Raw genomic sequence first — 10034 nt, 5'->3', positions numbered from 1 at the left:
CATCTCTCCGGTCCCAGCGAGCGCTCGCCGCGATGCACCCTGGGAGCCGGCCGCGCCGAGGCCTGGCCGCTCTGACCCGGCGGGCGGGCGCGGCGCCGGCGCGGCGGCTGGCTGCAAGTGCGGGTAGGGGCGGGGGAGCCGATCGGCACTCACTCGGCGGGGAGGGGGCAACGCCCCACTCCCCGCTGCTGAGGCAAGGCGGGGGCAAGGACCCAGGGGAAGGGAGGGTCCGGCGGGTGGGACGCAGGCGCACTTGCTCAGGTGCGGCCGCAGTGCGGTTGCCCTGGGTAACGCGGGCGGGGGCAGGGGGCGGCGAGGGAGGCCGGCGGGAGCGCGCTCGCGCCGCGGTGGGGGCGGGGGCGCGGGCCGTACGGCGCGCATGCGTGCGGCCCTTCTCCCTAGGGGCTCGCCGGCCTCGTGCGTGCGCACGCGCGCCGTCCCCCGGAGGCGTCTGGGTGTGCGGAGCGCGCGCGCGGCTCGGAGGCGCACCTGTGAGGTGTCCCCGGAGGAACGGCGGGTGGGCGCTCGGAGCCCGCGGCCTGGGGCGCTCGCAGCCCGCACTTGGAGTGAGTTGGCGCGGCCCGGCCGTGGACTCCGTATTTTCTCTCCCGGCTGGGGGCGGGGAGCGGGCCGGGGGCTGGCGGGCGGCGGAGTGGACTGAAGAAAAGGAAAACAACCCATCTCTCGGGACGGGCCTCGAGCCGCGCCGGTCCTGGGGGTCGCGCGGGAGGGAAGGTCAGGGCGGCGCTGCTCGGGCAGGCCGGGCTGGGAGGCCGCGCGGGGCCTCGGGCGGCGGCCGGGGGTCGCGGGGGGCGGCGGGGCTCGGCGGGCGGAGGCCGCGGGCGCCGGACTCCCGGGCTGGCCCATTGTTGTAGCGGCCGGGGGCAGCGGAGCGCGGCGGCCCGGAGGCCGTGCGGTCGCGCCGAGAGCGGCTTCAGGGGGTCCCCGGGGAGCGGCCATGGCCGCGCGGGGCCGGGAGCCGGGCTGCGGAGCGGCCCGCTGCAGGGTGCGGTGTTGTTGCTTGCAGCGCGCAGGCCGCGGAGCATCGCGCTCAGGTGATGAAGAGCGCGTCGCGCACCCGGCACAGGAGCCAGCCGCCGCCGGACGCCTCCATTGTTTGACCACGCCAGGCCGGCCCTGCCCAGGTGAGCTGGCCGCGGCGGCACCCCTCCTGCGCGGCCTGCAGGCCGGCCGCTCCCGGCGGGACCCGCTGCAGCCCTCGCCTGCCCCTGCCTCTGGTTAACTCGCGGTGCCCCCTCCCCGACGTTTTTCCTTCCGGATTAGGCTGCCGTGTCGCCCGGCCAGCTCACCCCGCGTCCCCGCAAAACTCAGCTCCTTTGTGAGACCTTTCTTGCCCAACTCTACCAACTAAATCGAATCTCTCCAGCAGAGTCTGCTCCGTATGGGCGAGCTGCTAGTTTGATAACTGGCTGTCTTATCGCAACAAAGGAGTCCTGGTATTGAAAAAACTATTTCCAGGCTATTGCCTTCTAAAGGAACGTTTTGTGATACTTAAAACAGTTTATTGTTTTATCAAGATCGAACTGTTTTTATGCATTTTGTCTTCTCTTTTAGAGGGGACCCCTAATCCCTTTGTAGACGCAAAGCTTTTCAGAGCAGGGAAGTGTGACCTTGTTCAACCTACCGGTTAATTTAAAATTTAAAAATTAATTTTGGATTAGTAGAGTAGTTCATTTTCTTTGTACACACCGGTGTATCTCAAGAGATGGCAAGACTTTGACTATCACCACCACCCTCTGCAGATAAGGACTAGGATGTGTGTGCTGTGTGTCCTTCTGGCTTTTTAAAAATACTTGGAATCATCTTTGATTGTTTTAACAAGTATCAGCTAGCTAACATACTGTCTTTCAACTTCAGCATTATGTGCTTCAACTAATTTTTAAGAACTGCTGCATCATGTTCTGTAGTTTGGGTATACTGTAATTTATTCAGCCATTTCCCAGATTATGACAATCTATAAAGTTTTAGCTTGAAAAATAGCTTTATTTGGTGGTGGTTGTTCTCTGGTGAGATGCAGTTTTAGCGAAGGGAGAAATTTAGTGAAGGATGAAATTCTGTGCTAATTACAGAAAATAGACATTTATAGTGGAAGTTCCTGGGTTAAGAATCTACATGTGGGAGCCTCCAGCCCTTCTGTGATACTACTTACAGGTCCTGTGACCTTGGGAGAGGACAATTACTCCAATCCTCAGTTTTCTATAAACCCGTGTTAATACTGCTCTCTCTGCTTCACAGAGTTCAGTGATACCATGGGAAAGTGCTTGGTAGAACCCGAGGTCGTAAACAAAGATTGGTTTTATTAGCCTTTCCAATCCAAAAATTATCAATTTGCAGTATGATTTTTTTTGTCATGTTTGTATCAGAATACTAGAGATAGCAACTTTGAATGAATTTTTAATTTATGGTTTTGCTATAACTGATTTTTGTCGAATACTGGTAATGCTAAAGATTTCTTAAAGAATATTTGGCAAATCACATTTTTCCTAGCGCTTTTTTTTTTTTTTAAGTTGTCAACGGACCTTTATTTTATTTATATATATGCAGTGCTGAGAATTGAGCCTGGGCCTCACACATGCTAAAGCATTCACAACCCCAGCCCCCTAGTGCTTTAACATGCCTTAAAAAAAAAAAAAAAAAAAGTGAGGCATGTAAATTAGTTGACTGAATCAATGTTATTAGCAAATTAAATGCTTGATAAAACTTCTATTGTAATAGTTAAAAAACATTTTCTGATGATGTAGATTGTACACACTAAAGCTAATCTGAGTCTGGCAGCAGCAGACTCAGATTAGCTTTAGTGCTTCTTCAAGGGAAAAAGAAATGACTTCTTACTGAGTTTGTAAGCACTATCACATCATTTCATCAATTTAAATTTTGATGAAATGATTTGATAGCTACACAATTAATGGCTTTGTAGATATTTTCCTTTCATATATACACACCACACACACACACACACACACGTGTGGTATGGCCAACAAAATCAACTCATCCCTGCCTTTTTGAAATTAGGGCTGTTCAGAAATGAATCTCACAACTGCACTTCTGCTCACAAAGTGGTATCCTGAGAGGCTTGGGTAGTACCAGCTGTGAGAGAGGATGAAAATGGGTACTGCATCTTAGATTGGGGAGGGGGACCCAGGAAAGACTTGTGCAAAAATAAAATTAAACTGAAGTTTGAAGGGCGAGTGGGCGGTTAGTGTCAAGTGATGTAGGGGATAATTTTCCAGGCAGAGGAACAGCATGTGGGAAGGCCCTGAAGGGGGAAAAAACTTTGCCCATTCCAGGAACTGAAGGAACAACTGTGGATAGATTCTAGTGGGTGAGGGGGGAGAGTGGCTAGGCATGGGGCCAGATCATGTAGGGTCTTGTAGGACAGGTTAGGGATGTTGTGTTTTATCCAGAACATAATGAGAAACCATTAGAAAGGTTGGGTTTTAAGCAGGGGAGTGACATAATCAGATTTGCATTTTTAAACAACCACTCCAGTTGCCACATGCAGAATGTGGGGGTGTGAGTGGAGCATGGAAGTGGGAAGAACACGCAGACTACTTCAGAGACCTATCTAGAGGAGTTGTGTCCTATTTCTTGGACTTTATAATGAAGTCACGTTACCACCTATGGTTTAGTCAAAATAGATGTTTGGTTTAAAAAAACAAAACCCCCTCATTTCTTACTCTAAAAAGGCAGGACTAAATAAAAGTAGGAATAAACAGATACTTTTTAAATGTACTGAAAAAGTGCACATAAGCATGAAATCAGTTGTCCACACTTAAAACAAAAACTGTCAGAAAATCAAGTTAAAAATTAGAACATTGTTTAATAAGTTTTGACAAAGCCATAACACAAGTGAAGTAAAGATGTAAAATGAAAAAGAAATATTTGTAGACACTGTTGACTAGGGAAACGTGCCTGAGTCTGCAGTGCATGTATAAAATTCATAGTTGAATATCCAAAGTAACCCAGCAGAGAATAAAACAAAAGAAACAGAAAATGAACTCTGGCCACATTTCAACAACAATAAAAAAAAACAGTGAAGCATGTAGGTAATGTGGATGCAGCCTACTGAGGAAATACTGTCTGCATAGAGGTGGTCATAAAGTATCCTGAATGACTTGAAGGAATGTTTTTGACGTAAAGAGAGGCCACATTCCTGGAAGTGATGTTTAAATGTCATGGAGATGGCCATTTTGGGGTGAACTTAATAATTATGAGTACTGAGGTGGGTATTTATGAGTATTTAAACACCACAGAGCCATATTCACCACATCAGCTTCATCCTGACTTTATTAGATTATCTGTACAGGTCACTGAAACCTGCGTTCACCCCAGAAATAACCTATTTTATATGGAAATCTAACACATGATAAGTCATGAGTGCCCCCTAAATCTGAAGAAAACAGAAGTCCCTATCAAACATCTGAAAGGAGGAGACCTGTACACTCAGCACAGACTTTGTAGTTAGTTGTACAATTGGAGACTTAAATAAGGAAACAAATCTCTATCTTACGAGTGTCATGAGAGTGAGAAACAATGGAGAAAATATAACAAAAAAAAATGTATTCCACTACATAAAAAGTAAAAGTTCAGAAGAAAAGGAAAACAAAACCCTACACCAAAAAAAGTTACCACAAAATCAGAAAATACTTGTGTCAATAAGCAAATGATCTTTAATATATAAAGTCCTATCTTACAAACAATTGGTAATTACTATTCAGAAGAGTTAGATTCTATTCTCAGTAGCAACAAGACTAGAAGATAATAAGAACAAAGCATGAATGAACTAAAACTTTATGCAGAACATTAAAATCTTAAATGATTTAAAAGTTAACCTGAGTAAATGGGCAGCCCTTGCAAGGAATTCATGATATTCTTGTAGGAGAATGAGATAATATGAAGGAAGTCTATTGCGGCATCATTTGTAATGAGGAAAAATAAAAACCAACTACCATAAATTTTGGTGCTGCTATACTTTGGAATATTACATAGTTTTTAAAAAGAGAGGCAGTCTTGAACGTATTGACATAGCCTGGATGGATGTCTATAATATACTATAGAGCCCCCACAAAATAAGTTTAATTCTGTTTTTTGTAAGATACAAATGTTATGTATGTTATATCTGAATAAAAAGGAAAAGGTCTAGAAGAATCCTTGGAAAAGCATTACTAGTGATTACTTCTAGGGGAAAGCATAGTTTATTTCATATGCTTTAGCATTGTTTTAGCGCTTTTTTTGAACAAGCATTTAAATAGGAAAAAAAAGCTACGTTCAAAAGATGTAGAATTATTTTTAAGGGTAATTGATTCCCTAGCCACTAAAAATGTTCATGAAGAAAATACATTAAAATAGTTGTGACAGTGTTAAGTTGGAGAAAATCAGGATAAATAGCTGTATACGTGATGTATTAAACAAAAGTCCCAACAACCTTCCAGTAAAACCTATGAATGGGGGACTCGGGTTGTAACTCAGTAGTAGAAGGCTCTTACCTCGTACATGTGAGTTGCTGGGTTTGATCCTCAGCACCACATGAAAATAAAGGGGTGTGTGTGTGTGTGTGTGTGTACACAGACACAATTTGTAGAAAATTTGTTAGACTATTAAGAGTACTCAACAGGATTGACAGATACAAGATAGGTACAAGATATCTTGCATGTATTTATGTAGACATAAACAGACGGGTAAACTAATGAAAAATTATGGAATGGGATACTTCTATAAAGTATGAGGTTAAGTATGTCCAACTGCAACTAAAATAATATTTTTAAAAAACCTGTGAATGGAACATGTCTAGAAGAAAGTAGATGAGAATCTTAAGAATTGTGAGCTTTGGGTGGTAGAAAATTGGTGATTTAAATAATCTGCTTTTTTATATTTATTGAGATCATATCTATTACATTTATAACAGAGCCTATGTATAATTTTATGTGTGCACTTTTTCAAAGCCACATAGAGGGGCTGTGGTTGTAGCTCAGTGGCAGAGCACTTGCCTAGCATGTGTGAGGCACTGGGTTTGATCCTCAGTACCACATAAAATAAAGGGATTTTGTCCATCTACAACTAAATAAAATAAAATAAAAGCCACATAGATAACTTTGTAAATTACACTGAAAGCAGGATCCATTGAAAAATTTTAAGCAGGGTAGAAAAATATCATTAGCATGGATAATGAATTAGGAGGAAGTAAGACTTGGGGAGGAAGATAGTGGTAGCCTGAGTTAAAACTGAGACAAAATAAGTGGAGCTAGTGGCATGGTTAGAAAGGACTTCAGGAAGTAGAGTCATGGGACCTTAGGATAGGGAGGGAAGGTTAAGCATTACTAGTGATTACTTCTAGGTTTCTGGCTTGGGCAGTTGAAGAGACAGAGGACCCACTTACTATAGTTGAGATTATAGTAGGCTTTCTTGAGGAAATGACAGATTAAGTTTTAGACATACTGAGTTTATAAAGAATTTACAGGATATGTAGGTTCTTCCTGAAAGTAATTTATAAAGAATGATTTTATTGTGCATATATGTATTTTGCTATATGAATGACTGGAAGCAGTATGTAGCTCATTATTGGAATCATTGTTACTATGTGGTAAATTTTTTTTTGAAACATAATTATACATTTGTAAACTGTTTAAGATTGAGGCATGTCTGTCCAGCAGAGATTGCACTGTATCTGAGGTCTTTCACAACTGCATGACTCTGGCTACTTGGATTGCCTTTGTGGTGCACCGGGCGAGGCTGCTGCCTCTGTAAACAGATGGTGGAGATTTTGGGGGCATTAGTGGTCCTGTCATTCATCCTGTTGTCAGAGTACTACTAATTGGAGTGATTTCTCTTAGTGTTGGAAGGTGGCCAGGAAATAGGCAGAGTGGTTAGTGCCCTGGCCCCTTACTTCCATGTGGAAGTGACCACATGGCTGTTAGAAGTATGGATAGAGATTTTGGAGTGGTTCATTGTCCTTGCCACATGACTGGGAAACGGTAGGCTTGCAGAGCAGAATGAGATGCTGGAGGCAGAGCTGGGGCATGTTTACCTTAAAGGACAAAGTAAGGAGAAGGTAGGGAAGAACCTGCCTGCAAAGGTAACAGAGGTTCATGAGAGAGGAACAAGGATGTCTTGACTGGAGAGTACTTGGTTGAAAAGTAAAACCCATTTGAGATGGTGTAAATGTAAGGGGTTTTTGAGTAATACAGCTTGGAATTCTTTAAAAAAAAAAATTTTTTTTAATGGTACCAGGGATTGAACCCAGGGGTACTTCACCACTGAGCCACATCCCTAGACTTATTTTATATTTTATTTGGGTGTGGAGTCTTACTGAGTTGCTTAGTGCCTTGCCGTTACTGAGGCTGGCTTTGAATTCACGATCCTCCTGCTTCAGTCCTTCTGAGTTGCTGGGATTATAGGCGTGCACTACCAAGCTCAGCATGGAATCCCTTCTTGATTGGACCTATGAGGGTTAGACATCAGCAGGGTTGGTGTGGCTGTACTCTGTGTGTCTTCTCGCTTTTCCTATTCACTACCTGTCTGCTCTGTGCTTTTGCTCCTTCTGCTGCGTGTGACCCTAGAGTGGCCACTCTGGAAGGCCATCCCGAGTCTGTCACTCCTACCAGCCTTCTTCATAGACCAAGTCTTTTCACTTCCTAATTCTAAATTCTCAGGGTAGAGAATCTGAATGGCTCAGTTTAGCTTCTGCATTCCTGCTCTTGGGTTCACTGTTGTGGGGTGAAACACAGTTTCCCTTAGTGTTCATGAACCTGACCAGAAGGGAATGACAGGAAGATGCTGAAGAGGTCTCCTGGAAGTTAGGAGGAAGTTTCAAGGATGGTCAGGAGCAATTGTTTTAAGTGGCCCAGAGATGTAAAAAGGGAGCAGGAGTGAAATGAGATTTGGCAGATTGAAATCATTTAGCCCAGGTTTGAAGTGGTGCCACACCAGGTCCTTGCAGGAGAGTCACCAGGTAACTGATGGCAATGGCAGGCTCATTGTACAGAAAATTGAGTTGTTGTTTTTTTTTTAATGAAATTTAATTTTGGAAATATAATGGGAGCATTCCATTTATACTTTAATTTTAAGAAGGCATGTTTTGTATTGCTTTCTAAAACTAATGCAGTAATGTACCTTTAACTCTGGAGCATGCGGCAGTGTCTGCTGTGTCACCTGATAGACATTCAGTAAAGCTCTTTTAGAGCTCATTTATTTTTCATAGCCCTGCAAGTTCATAAAATAGTCATGGCTTATTTCCACATCTTATTTTGCAGCATGTTCCAAGGTATTAGGAAAGAGTTTGTGAGGAAGCAGGCCTGTCTCAAAGATGATAGTCCTGCCTTTTAAGTTAATAGTAAAACAATTAATAAAAAGAATTGGAACCCTCTTTTTTTCTGCAGAGTAAATGTCCTTATGGCCCTCGGGCTGTCAGAATCATTTTAGATTTTGAAATTTTCATGTAGGATTCCTCTTGTTAGAGTTAAGAATATTTCACTTTTTCAGAGGACTCAGCATTGGCCAGGAAACGTCAGATTACTTAGTTCACTGTGATTCATTTACTTATTACTGTGTCATTATGATAGGATTAGGACCTTGCGATGAGGCTTAGATTCACAGAACAGAGAACCTGCACAGACCAGGTTGCACAGATTTCCATGATGCAAGGCAGCTAGTTAGAGGTAGCGATCCATTGTTAAATTCATTTCATGTTCCAAGACCTCAGTGTAAACCCCCAGAGCTAGTTTCTGAGCCAGTGTTGGAGTGCCCTCTGGAGGCACAGGGAACACTCAAGTTTTTTGTAAAAACCAAAGTTGAGACTCGCATGTGAGATGGAAGCAGAGAAGAGCTGGGGCCCAGGAGCTTGCCAGGCAGACTGAGAACGCAGTGAGGGTAGAACAAGGAGGCAAAGAGTGTGGCCAGCAGTATCCAGTGATATGTAGAACAGAAAGTGCCCTTGGATGGGTCAAGAGGAAGCCAGTACTGGGAGGAATGTCAGTGGTGTGGTGAATAGGAAATGAAATAGTAGAAACCAGGAAAGTCAGTCTTTAAAAGGCCTGTTGGGGTCAGTGGGGGAGGAAGAGTATGGCAGCTAAAGAAGGCATAGGATCAAGTGTGGTTTTTATGTAGTGTTTTGCATTGTGCTGAAGGGACAAAACAAGATGAAAGGTGTGGGGTGGGGGAGGAGAGAGTTGGCTGAGGCATTCCTCACCTGGGAGACTTGGTGGGGGAAGAGATTGCTTCCCCAGGGGCTCTACAAGTGGTGGAGTAGGGATTTCCTATTCACTGTGGGATAATGGGAAATGTTTTTGATGGCAGACAGAGGTGCAGGTGAGAAGGCAAGACTGGCATGTGAGGGTGTGATCTTCTCATCACATGCTAGCATCTTCTTTGTTGAGCTGAGAACTGGACTCAAAACTGACCTTTAGAGGATACCTGTATTTAGGAGTAGGAATAAAAGAAATGATAAAAGCACTGAGCAAGGCCAGAGAAGAAGGGAGAATGTGTTGAATTGGGCCACAGACATATAAACTGGGAGTCAGAAGGATGTGAGGAATGGCCTTGAGATTTGACAAGGGGAAAGCCATGTTGAGCAGTTTTGTAGAAGTGACTGGTGGGGTGCATCAACAGGGCACATGGGAGGCACATAGACTGTGCTCATGGAGAAGCTGAGCATCTAGCTGAAGCCACCGGGGTCAGGAGCTGGCTGTGGAGGACAACTGGAGAGTGAATCTGTGCATATCCTTAGCATAGTCTGCATGGCTAGAGAAAGGAAGATGATTGCCTTTTGGTTTTTAACACCATTATCTCGGAGTATAAGATCTATGTTTTGTAACTTTTCTGCTACCTCCTGTTTTTTTTTCAGGTTGAAAAACTGGGGAGTTGGTTTCTAAGTCAGCCTGTTCAGGTTTTGTTTTGTTTGTTTGTTTTCTGGTTCTAGGGATTGAGCCCAGGACACGTTACCACAGAGTCACATCTCCAGGCCCTCTTCCTCCTCTTATTTTGTTGCAGGGTCTCATTAAGTTGCTCAGGCTTGCAAC

General features: G+C 44.4%; 1 protein-coding gene across 6 annotated transcripts in view; it reads left to right on the top strand.

Annotated features, from left to right (window-relative positions):
* Positions 1–107: 107 nt before the first annotated feature.
* Znf664 (zinc finger protein 664) overlaps positions 108–10034 on the top strand; it is a 34557-nt gene continuing 24630 nt past the window's right edge. For 2 of the 6 annotated variants that reach the window (XM_071616103.1, XM_027921386.3), the window contains exons 1-2: positions 416–566; positions 1028–1145. The gene's annotated coding sequence lies outside the window, so the exon portion shown is untranslated. Of the gene's footprint in view, positions 124–415; positions 567–1027; positions 1146–10034 lie in introns of those variants that run through there. The other 4 variants (XM_034636783.2, XM_034636782.2, XM_071616104.1 and 1 more) reach the window with 3 other exon arrangements.

This window comes from Marmota flaviventris, chromosome 1 (assembly GCF_047511675.1).
Source record: "Marmota flaviventris isolate mMarFla1 chromosome 1, mMarFla1.hap1, whole genome shotgun sequence".
In the NCBI taxonomy this organism is placed as follows: domain Eukaryota; kingdom Metazoa; phylum Chordata; class Mammalia; order Rodentia; family Sciuridae; genus Marmota; species Marmota flaviventris.
The sequence above is the reverse complement of the archived record's forward strand: the minus strand, read 5'-3'. Positions and strand labels throughout refer to the sequence as shown.